This window comes from Crocodylus porosus, unplaced genomic scaffold (genome assembly GCF_001723895.1).
Source record: "Crocodylus porosus isolate Cpor-Errol unplaced genomic scaffold, CroPor_comp1, whole genome shotgun sequence".
Lineage (NCBI taxonomy): Eukaryota > Metazoa > Chordata > Crocodylia > Crocodylidae > Crocodylus > Crocodylus porosus.
In genome coordinates this window covers 73,930,788-73,941,612 of record NW_017728943.1, presented here as the reverse complement: position 1 = coordinate 73,941,612, position 10,825 = coordinate 73,930,788, and the positions used below count along the sequence as shown (strand labels likewise).

Below are 10,825 nucleotides of genomic sequence, written 5' to 3'. Positions count from 1 at the left end.
CGGAAGGGGGGCGGGGCAAGCTGGGCTCAGCTGTTTCCTCGTATTTGTTGTCAAGCCGCTGGGGCTGCTGGGAGAGCCTCGTTCTGGGAGCGTCCAGCTGACTTCCGATTGGCCGCCGCGGGGCACGTGACCAGCACCAGCTGTCGGGCTACCTCCCTCTTCCCCCCCGCGCGGCTGCTGCCTTTGTGCCCCCCCCTTCGGCTGCAGAGTCACTGCCTCTGGCTATTGCTCGACAGGGGGGGGCCTTGCTGATAGGGTCTCTGTGCCCTACGGGGCCGTAACACCGCTTCCCACCTCGGAGAGCAGCACAGTTAAATGGGGCCGAATCATTATCCCCCCAACCCCTGCCCCCGAGGATGGCCGTGGGGCCATGGAAAGAGCCGGGCAGCAACAAAGCAATTGAGTGGCTTTAGGAATGAATTCACCCAAGATATATTTGGCAAGTGGGGATGCTGGCTGAGGCAGGGGGCTGCACTAGGTGGCCGCCCTTCCGGCCTTGCTTTCCTGTGAAAACGGGCTTGAAAACGGGAACCCTCTCCACTGCTGGTCTGTAAGTGAAAGAGGTGGCAGGGCCCTGGGGAGCAGAGGGCTTTCTAAACCTTTCCTTGGGTGTTTGCAAGCCAAGCCAAGGGCTTGACAGTCCTGTCAGCTGGACCTGCTGTTAGTGCTTAGTTCACTTTTAACCCACTCAGGGCTGGGGGGATAATTTTAAACAGTAAAATTGGTTGGAGAATGCGTTCTTTTCTATCCTTTGATTTTGATGGCTTGCAAATTAGAACCACAGGAAAGGAAGCTAGTTTAAGGATACTTGGGAAGTCATCACTCCCTGTGTGCAAAAAGTAGAAATACAAGCAGGCCGCCTAAAAATGGCAGATGGGAAAAAACATACTTTCTATTACATAGGTAACAAACAACTGTCACTTCAGTGATGCTTGGTCTTAAGTTTTAAAACTACTCTTAATTTTTTATTTTATTTTTTTTAAATAAACAATGCTTCTTTCTGTCTTACCTTAGAGTCTATCCAGTTAGTCTCTAAGGTGCTACTCTGGCCTACCTTCTGCTTGACTTCAGACTAACAGTTAACCACCTTTCTGTGCCCCCCCACCTTTTCTGATTACAGTGATGGCAGGTATTTTGCTATATGCTCATACGCTCTCCTTCTTTTCTTTTTCCCACACCTCCCATACTTACCAGCTCTATTTGTATAACCCTGCTTTAGTACTATAGGTAGTAGCACGTGTCTGTCATGTAGCTGTCACTTGCAGAAGTTAATGGAAGGATGTTACAAAAAATGTTGAAATAAAATGCAGTCTTCCAAGCAAATATCTTTTGCCATTTTGAACTTAGAATGTCCTAGGGATACAGATAGTCCCAACCCCAGTGATCCTGCAACTGATTCAATATGGATGAGATCTCACTCCTGTATAGAAATTAGTGCAATTCCATATTGGTGCAGAGGTCTGCATGCACGGAGCTGGTTATAGGGCAGTAGTTTTCAACCTATTTAGATGCAAGGCACCCCTCTGTAACTTGTGGCTTGAACAGCCCCCCATTTCAAAAACTGGTTTACGTATTACAGAGCTTATCTCCTTGTAGAAGGGTCAGGCAGTAGCAGGGTGGGGAAGGAGCATCAGCCTGAGTCTGCCCTTATCTGCTCACATCTGGAGCCATAGCCTGCCCTTATCTGCTCACACTTGATCTCATGGCCCCCAGGCTAACTAGGTACCCTGGTTGAGAATCAGTTACAGGGCCTCAGAGATTCTTCCAGGGCAGTTAGTCATGGTGTTTTATATTTCTCCTTTTCAACTCTTCATTTAAATATTAATAATTCATGTCTTCTTGAAGATTTGTTCCATCTGTCATGAGATGTTGAAACAGCCTTAAGCCCTGTGTCCATGTTTGATAGGTAACTGCTATAGTTGAAGTATTTGCCCTGTTTGCTATTGGAATTATTTCAGCCATCTGATTATGATGACTTACTGCAGTAATATCATCTAGCTTTGTCTAACGGATCTGAATAACAAAAAATCTACTTTATTGTGGATTCTTGGGACACTAAATTGTTTATGCTGGTTGTTTATCATTATGGGAAGGGGTGTGTGGGGGGGGCTGTAGTTGTATAGTGTATTGTGCTGTATCACAACTTATGCTAGACAAGAATAAGGAAGCTAGTATGGTTTCAAGTAATAGGTCATGCATGGTTTTTCCTTAAGAGAGACACTTTATTTTAGAATGGCATAATTGGCAACATGTTTTTGTCTTTCATATATGAAACAGAATACAATGGTATTATATTTGGCTTAGTTAAAATTATAGCTGTTACAGAACATCTTGCAGCTAACAGTAATTAAGGTTAATATTGGATTAACCATTTATATAACTAACATTTTGCAGTTAAGGTATAACAGTGGATAGGTAAAGGGGCTCATTTTGTAATTGAGGGAACAGCATGTAGGAATCTTACTAACCATTACATAGCTACAATCCCTTTAGTCTTGACAGAGAAATATACAGATTGTTAGCCCATATAGTGGTTTACAAATGGCAACCATCAAAATGTCATTTATGATGATAACCTCTTTTTTTCTCATCTTGTCTCCTAAAAAATCTCTACAGACTTGTCATCTTTGTTACCTTCCCTTTCTTATTTTTCAGAGTGTTTAACATATGTCTACAAGTCTAATTTTCCATAGATCTGATTCTTTATTACTAAATGGGCTGTGGTCACTGCCTTTAGGTGTGGCTTAGCAGAAGGAAGATTCGCATGATGGAGTTCTGAGGTATATGTGAATAGCACAAACTAGAAACGATAAGCCTGTCAGAGACAGCCTGTAACAAGTACTCATCCCTCATCTGTCCTCACTTTACTAGGAGCCCCCACAATGTTGTAGCAGTACTTCTGAAGTTAAGAATGTTTTTCTCCTCTAAAATTATCAATTAGCTGTTGATCCTTTTTTGGACCCAGGTGTTCAATCATATTTTGGTACCAAAGTCTTAATAAATGCCCAACTCCTATCCACAGGGCCTGTCTCTCTCTCTCTCTCTCTCTCTCTCTTTTTGTCTCTCTTTCTCTCTCTTCTATCTATAAACTTAAGACATCCTAAAATTATTCCATGACCTTCTCTGTACTGGTGTGACTGAATCAGGGCAGTCTCCCATGGTGTAGTGTATTCTCAGTAGCTCTCCTATTCAGGTGGCTGTCGTGCACTACATCTGTACATAGCACTGCCTGCAGGCATTGTAGATGTTTATGGATCCGTGAATCTCTTTGTGCAGGTCAAAACAAAATAGAAAGATCCCTGAATATGGGAGAAATGTCAGGGACTATGCTCTGCTGTACTTGGACTCTTAAAAAAAAATATCACGGTAGAGGATTGCCAAGTTCTGCATCTGCTGTCAGACAGCCTGAGCCTGAAGTTCATTTTGATGAACACTGCAACATGGGTGGCAGTGTCTTGGAAAGTAAGAAATAGGCTTTATTATTTATCTAAGAATTCTTGAATTGGGGGTTTCTTTACTGTGTTGTTTTGCTTTGGAGCTTAACTAACTTTCCTTTTCTCTTACCTTCTCTAGGATGGTCTGGACTTAGTTCCACAGTGAGTATGTCATCTGAGCCTCTCTGTGGTTCTGTGAGCTTCACCCCTACCTAGGTGGGATGAGGCCCTTAGGGTATGTTTCACTTCTCAAGGGAGCAATTTCTGGAGTGACATAGCATAGGAAGGTAAATTTAATATAGTTGGAGATATGAAGAGACAGCATCTGTCTTTGCTGCAGGTCCTTTATTTAGCAAACCTCTTCTGTTTCCACTCAACTTCAGAAGTGTGGTAGATAGGGCTGAAACAACATGCAGATTTGCAGGGACAGTCCTCTGTAGTAGTAGGGTGACTAACCTTTGCTTGTTTATAGGTATGGTCCCACAGTATATTTCCTGAAAATTTTGTTAATGGACTTTTAAAAATGTTAATAAAGCTTTATTTGGCATTATCTTTTCCTGTTGTCTGTTGCTTGCAAGGGTGAATATTGATGGGAGGTATGGTCAGAGCAAGTACCTGCAAATTACAACCTGGGTGGTGTTAATGTCAGCATAAACATTGTTACCCAAAGGACAGTGAACAATGGAGTAAAGCTTTGTAGGATTGCTTAGAGAAGAACTCATTACACCATGCTGCTATCATGTTTGTACTTCCTCTGGATGCTGGCACAGCACCTGTGTAGAGCGCTAAGGTAGTGAAAGGAATAGGGCTTAGGAATACTGTCTTGTGAACACCTAAAAGCCACGTGGACCACAAATGCTTTTACAAACTTGAGAGTGACTAATGTCTGTATAACATCCTGTAACCAAGTCCAAATAGTTAGATGGCGTTACTTAATGATCTGCAATAGGTATCCCAGAATTGCCAACCAGGACAGTGATTGTGATGGTGTTCTTTATGATGTTGATTACAACACGGAAGCATGTGCAGTCAGTCCATTTCATAAGTCACCGTCACTACCAAATGTGTGGACTGGACAAGAAATTAAAAGCTTTATTTCCCATTAATGGCTAAATAAACAGCCCTTTCTCTTCTGTTTAAAGCAACAATTTAATGTTTGATCTCTATTTTAAAAATGCATATATGTTGCACGAGGACAAGCCAGTTGGGATTTGCTGTCTTGCACTCATTGGAAAGCAAAGAACAACCGGAGGCCATGTAGTTGCTTTGAGGAAAGAATCCATTTGGGATTGCAGCCCACAGTTGGGGAACTGCTGCCCTAAAGACTCCAGCTTCTGTCATTTAAGTTTCCCAATAGCTCTTCAGAAAGACGGTCTGTCCTGACTTAATGTAGCCCATGAGGGGTCAAAATGTGGCTCTTGGGCTTCTCTACATCAGTGCTGGTCTGGAGCCCTGCCCCTGCTGCTACTGTGGGTAAGTTGTCTGACCTGCCAGAAGCCCTTTGAGCCAGATCTGGTCTGAGGACCCAAATAAATAGGACAGCCCTGTTTTAAGAGAGAGAATCTGGTGCGTCCCACAATGAGTGGAGGATAATGAACTCTTCTTTTTTACCTTGTTTTTACTCTGATTTTTTTTTCTAGTTTCAGCTTTCAGACATGGATTTGTATCTTTTAGTTTTTTGCTTTAGTAAAGAGAACTTTTATTGTGAAATTTTCCCTATGAAGGTACTTGAGTTGCTTTTAAAACCTCTCTTGGATCCACTAAATGATGCCTTTCTGCAGTCTCGCTATAAGTTACTATATTTATTTGATTCCAAAATGAGGATTTTGTTCCCCATTTAACATGGGGAGGGGGAAGCCCCCCATCTTCAAATCAAGTATGCGGCAGGGGGGTGGGGGGCAGGTGCTGCAGCTCTGGTCCCAACCCTAAGTCGGGACTGGAGCCATAGCTGCTTCCTGCTAACCTTCTGCCCACCTCCTTCTGACCCCCTCTTCCCCCCTCCCCCTTTACCATTGCTTTGGTGCCAGCAGGCTTTGTCCCCACTGGCCCCAGCCCCAGCCTGGCACTATAACAGTGGTGCCAGCTCCTGTGGAAGGGTAAGCGGGGCAGGGATGAGGAGAACCGGGGGCTTGAGGCTGCAGAGGGGTAGACACAAGGCTTAGTAAGTGTGTGTGGAGGGGAGCAGGCAGCAGGAGGCAAGCTGCCTGCTTCCACCTTACTCCCCTCCCCCCCTCGTCCCCCCCAATCCCCTACCTCTGTTTTGTCTGCTGCAGTGGTGGGGACATCTTGGATTGGGGTAAATAAGGTATGTTTTCTAGAACTTGAATCATTCTCTTAATCCTTTTCTGAACCCTTTTTATATTTTCATAATATTTTGGGCACAATATTTCAGTAATAGTTTCTGTAAATACTGTATGCAGAAGTATTGCTGCCTCCTCTACTTCAACTTGATGTTCCTGTCTTTGGTTTGTGTTTCAGCTAAGCTACACAGTATATTGAACCTGAGCCTTCAGCTGATTATTCGCCCTTAAGTCTTGAAATCATAAGTAATAGCATCCTGGAAAGCAGGCCATCTTACAGTGTAGGCTTCTAGGAGTTTAATTTGCTTTTGGCTATATTCAGTTGCATGTTTCTTAAATAAGCACACCTTGTCTAGTGATCCTGCTAGATCTATACAACTGACCTGTTTCCATCTTTATTTTCTTTGCTTCCAATTCCAGTCACTTACACACTTCACTAGCAGTGATTTTTGTGTGTTCTTTCAGTTCATTGGTAACAATCCAGAGTAATGCTAGAAGTATCCCATTAAATGAGTATTTCCCATTTAAAAAGGCTTTTCATGAGCTTTCGGTTAACAGGTTTGTCATCTATCTAGTATTGATCACCCTTTAAAAGGTGAATGCTACTTGGGATCTATGAGAATTTCATGTGGGGATAAGTCAGCTTACCTCTTATCACCCATATTTGTGACATCTTCAAAAATAAGTTACCAGTTCCTTTTTACCAGAACTTTTCCCACGTGACCATATTTGGACCTTTAGTTGTGCTGTCATCTTTTTAACTGATTGTGTATGGTATCTCCCTCTTTGTGGTTTTTGCCCAGGATCAATTCCAGGCTAACTAGCCCTTGGATTCCAAGGTTATCTTGATTATGCTAGTTAAATATTGACAGGATATTAGTTTTTTTCCCCAGTACTCTGGGACATCCTTGTTGTAAGAAGTTTAGTGGAAATGCAACAGGAAGGCTTCAGAGAGCCTATTGGCCTTTTTCATTCTCTTGGCTACAAGTTAGCCAGTACCTGCAAATTTCGAAATGTTCAGCTTCAGTTGTTCTGTAACATCCTCCTGAATAACTGACTGAGTAGAAAGTGTCTTGTCTTATCATTGCTCGGAGACATGAATAACTTATCCTGCTTATTTCCATAAAGATAACAAACAGTACACATCAAATATTTCTACCTGTTGTACATTCTTATTGATACATTTACCATTGTGTGGTATCTGGCCTAAGCCATTGTTAGATTTTGTTTGTTCTGTATATTTAAACATATTGCAAGAATTCAATCTTATCCTTCAACCCTGCCAGCCATAGATTTAATTAATACCTTTTAGCATCCATTAGCAGTTTATTTGAATTTCATCATTGTTTCATGCCATTAGGTTTGGCACCCGTTTTCCATTTTGTTTAAAAATGACTTAATCTTTTATTGCTTTCCTGTTCCCTCTTAGCTAGGAAAGAGGGTATCTTGCTACCTAAATTTAAATCACCAATGTTGAACTACTCGATCAAGGTAGAGAGTGGTTTTGATTTTTCTTGAAAGGAAGCTCATCATATATATAGAATCTGAAGATGCACAGCTCTGGCCTTCTCGTTGCCTAGAGTTATGTGCACTTAAATAGAAGATAAAGGACTTTTGAAAAGGTGTGTTGGATTCAGAAAACATATTAACATGTTTTATTTAGATACTAAAATCATGTGCAATGTGTGCTGCTTTATTTATATTATCAAATCTTACCATACAAATTAGCATTACAAGGCAACTTGCCTTTACTTTCTACTACAGTGATTCTTGTAGATGGGAGTGGGTCTCCTGCATATTGTTTGTTTGGTCTTGGTACCCTAGGGTGCCTTGAAACTCTTTCGGGGTGCTGAGGGGCACCATGCAATGTTGGCTCTGTTAGGTGTGCAAACATGATTCACAAAATAGACTCAGATTTCAAATAGGAATTCATGGGGTTAAAAACATTCTGACCTGTTGAGTAATTGTGACAAAAGAATTACTCCCTTATTTTTCTGTATTCAAAAACACGAGCATGAATTTAAGAGTTGGCATTTTCCAAGGGGTGCCTTGAGTCCAAAAAGGTTGAAAACCAGTGTCCTAATCACTCTGTGTCTGTGGAAGCATACTCATTCAGTTAGCGATTGTACCCTTGAGGACCTGAAATGAAAAATATTGAACTTAAATCTTTCTGTGTATATTCAACATAAGATTCACAGTGTGAAGTCAGACTATGGGCCAGATCTTTCTCCACTTACTAGACATCAAACTCTCTAACTGGATTGCTATTTTTGCAATTTAATTGTAACCCTTCCCAAAAAAGGCTCAGAGCAGCAAGAGAACAAAACAGCATAAGAGGAACTCGAATATCCAAATAAAACAGAAACCACTAAATAACACCTCAGCTTAGCTTTCTTTGCTAAATGCCTGCCTAATAAAAAGGTCTTGTAGCACTTCTGAAAGATGTCCAGGCTTGGACACTCGTGGGTCTCAAGGGAGGGAGTGCCAGAGCTGAGGAGGAACTCTTGAGAAGCAAGCTCCCACATCTTTTTGCCAAGTAGATGAAACGTACTGACGGTACTTGCAAGAGGTTGCTCCTGGCTAACCCAAGGGATTGCAATAGGGTATATGGGAGAAGGCAGTCCCTTAGGTATGTAGGATCTAGGGCCTAATAAGTCCAAACTGGCACCTTGAATTTTGCCCAGAAAGCTATTGAGAGCCAGTGCAGAAACTCTAGGGCTGGAGTGATGTGGTCCTGCTAGGGTTCCCTGAAAAAAATGCAAAAAAGCGGGTGGGTCTTCTTCCTCCATGCTTTTATCTTCAACTTAGTTTTAAAGCTAAAATGAAGGTTCACTACAAAACTAAACCATTTAGCAAGGTGGAAGAGGGTTGCTTTTCATTGCTTAAGTACCATTTAGATGTCTAATAACTGAAATGGGATCAAGCGGCAGCATGTGTCCACAAGTTAAGGTGGTAATAATCAGTCTTTGCTTTAGTAGAAAATGAAACAGCCTTCCTTGCACCTAATGCATCTAGTTTATTACACTGTGCTTTACATAGAGAGAAGGAGAAATATATTCCTTTTGGATATGGAGCACAAAACTATATTGATCTGAACTTCTCTAAGTGTAGTAATAAATCTTTCTTAAAGGAGAAATCAAAATTGGACAACTTAAATACCTTGCACAAGAAAGACTATCTTTCTTATGGGACATCATCCCATTTGATTTTATTTTTGCTGTCATTTTAAATATGAAAATATCTTGGTAATTTCAATCAGCTTGCTTTTTTTAACCTGCAAAAAGGACCTTCAATTAAAAGAATTGACCAGATGGTTCAGTAATAGTGCTCTAGAAATTCCCAAGGTTGATCTATATAAGTATTTAAAGTTTTTTTTTATACCATCCGTCTCCTTGTAAAACCTCTAGAGAAATGAGTTCTTTATGTGAAAGAGCATCTGAATTTTAACTTGGTATGTGAAACATAGATGGTGCTGCGTTCTGCAACAGCCAATAAAGTCTAATGCATTACAGCAGTGTTTTTTGGCCTGTGGTCCATAGACCTGTGGAGGTCCACAGACTATGTCCAAGGGGTCTGTGAAAGATGACTGATAAATCAAAAGTATGTGAATGCCCACGCTTACAGTTCCAAAGGGTCCGCACCTTCATTCTAAGCTTCCAAAGGGGTTCACACCTCAATTTAAAATATTTTAGGGGTCTGCAAATGAAAAGGTCCCTGTAATGCTGTGGGTTTCAACCTAAAAAATTACCTGGAGGGTGCTTTTGAGGCCATTTATAATAGTGATATGCTAGTATGTGATCACACATGATGAGCTTGGGGAGATGACAAAATAAGTATTGAAAAACAAAAGGTGACTCAAAAATTTAAACTGTAATTCATTTTATGATCTTGGGTTAGGTACAGACATTCAAAAAGTCCAAGGCAGAATCGGTTTAAGTTACATGATTTTCTGTTAGCAGCATAGTTTGGATTTGTGGCAAACAGAACACATGTTGACCCTTTTGGGGTGGGGCAGGGCAAATCTTAGACTGGGTTCTGCCATTTTAAACCAGTTTATGTGCTGAACTTCTGTTTTGGGTACAGACCAGTTTCCAATCACTTATGCCAGTAAAAGCAGTGGTCTCCAACCTTTATAAGTAAGAGGTCATCTTTTGGCATTTAAAAGCAACCCAGGATTTACCATGCGCTGCCACCACGCTTTCCTCCCCCCCCTGCCCTTGCCCAGCAGGTATATCTGTGGGGAGGGAAGCAGGGGCAGATCGAGGCAAAGGGAGAAAAAAATATTTGGGGCGTGCCTCCCCAGCAGGTAAGTCCTACCCAGCTGGGGCCCCATTCAAGTTACCCCTGCTCCTACCTCTGCAGCACTGTCCCTCACCATAGGGGCCTCTATCTAGCCCCTGTCCCTTCTCTCTCCTGTAGACTGACCTGCTAGGCTGGGGTGCACATGTGCATGCATGTGAGCACTCAGCCCCCGATCCCAGCCTTGGATCAACTCCAAAAGGCTCTGAGATCTACCGGTGAATTGAGAGCTGCTAGTTGGTGACCACTGAGTAAAAGTGTAATGTCAGTACCTGGCCTCAGTGGTGTAGTTTCTAGTGCTGACTAAAATGAGTCTCATGGATTATGTTAGAATGGAGTTTGGGGGCTTCGCTAACAAGAATGAATTCCTGGGGAAGAAGAACAGACTTTTGAATACATAAAACACGGTATCATAAAGCTGTGGTTGCAGTCTGTATATGTCTGAGGTACTGCTTTTTTTTTTTTTTCTTGGCATATTGCCTGCTGATGTACTTCATTTGTCATAATGTACTCTTCATCTTGTGCATCCTGTCTCTTCCCCCCCTCCCGCAATTGTTCAGAACATTCCAGCTTTTTGCCTGGTTTATATCTTGCCCTGTGGCAGCAATATAAGGAAATGACCGTCCGCAATTACACGCACACAGGCTATGCTGTAAAATAGCTGCTTTAAAGAAGCCAATGACTCTAGAACTGCTGGAGGGCCATGTTGAATTTCCTTTGTGTTTATATCAATTTGAGGAGACTTACCAGCAGTGTGGTGCAAGTCACATTCCCCTTCTGGGCATGCTCTCT

The 10,825-nt window shown here is 42.0% G+C and overlaps 1 protein-coding gene across 2 annotated transcripts in view; it reads left to right on the top strand.

Annotated features, from left to right (window-relative positions):
- Positions 1-10,825, top strand: part of YPEL5 (yippee like 5) — a 15,786-nt gene that overhangs the window by 318 nt on the left and 4,643 nt on the right. The gene's annotated exons all lie outside the window — the stretch shown is intronic.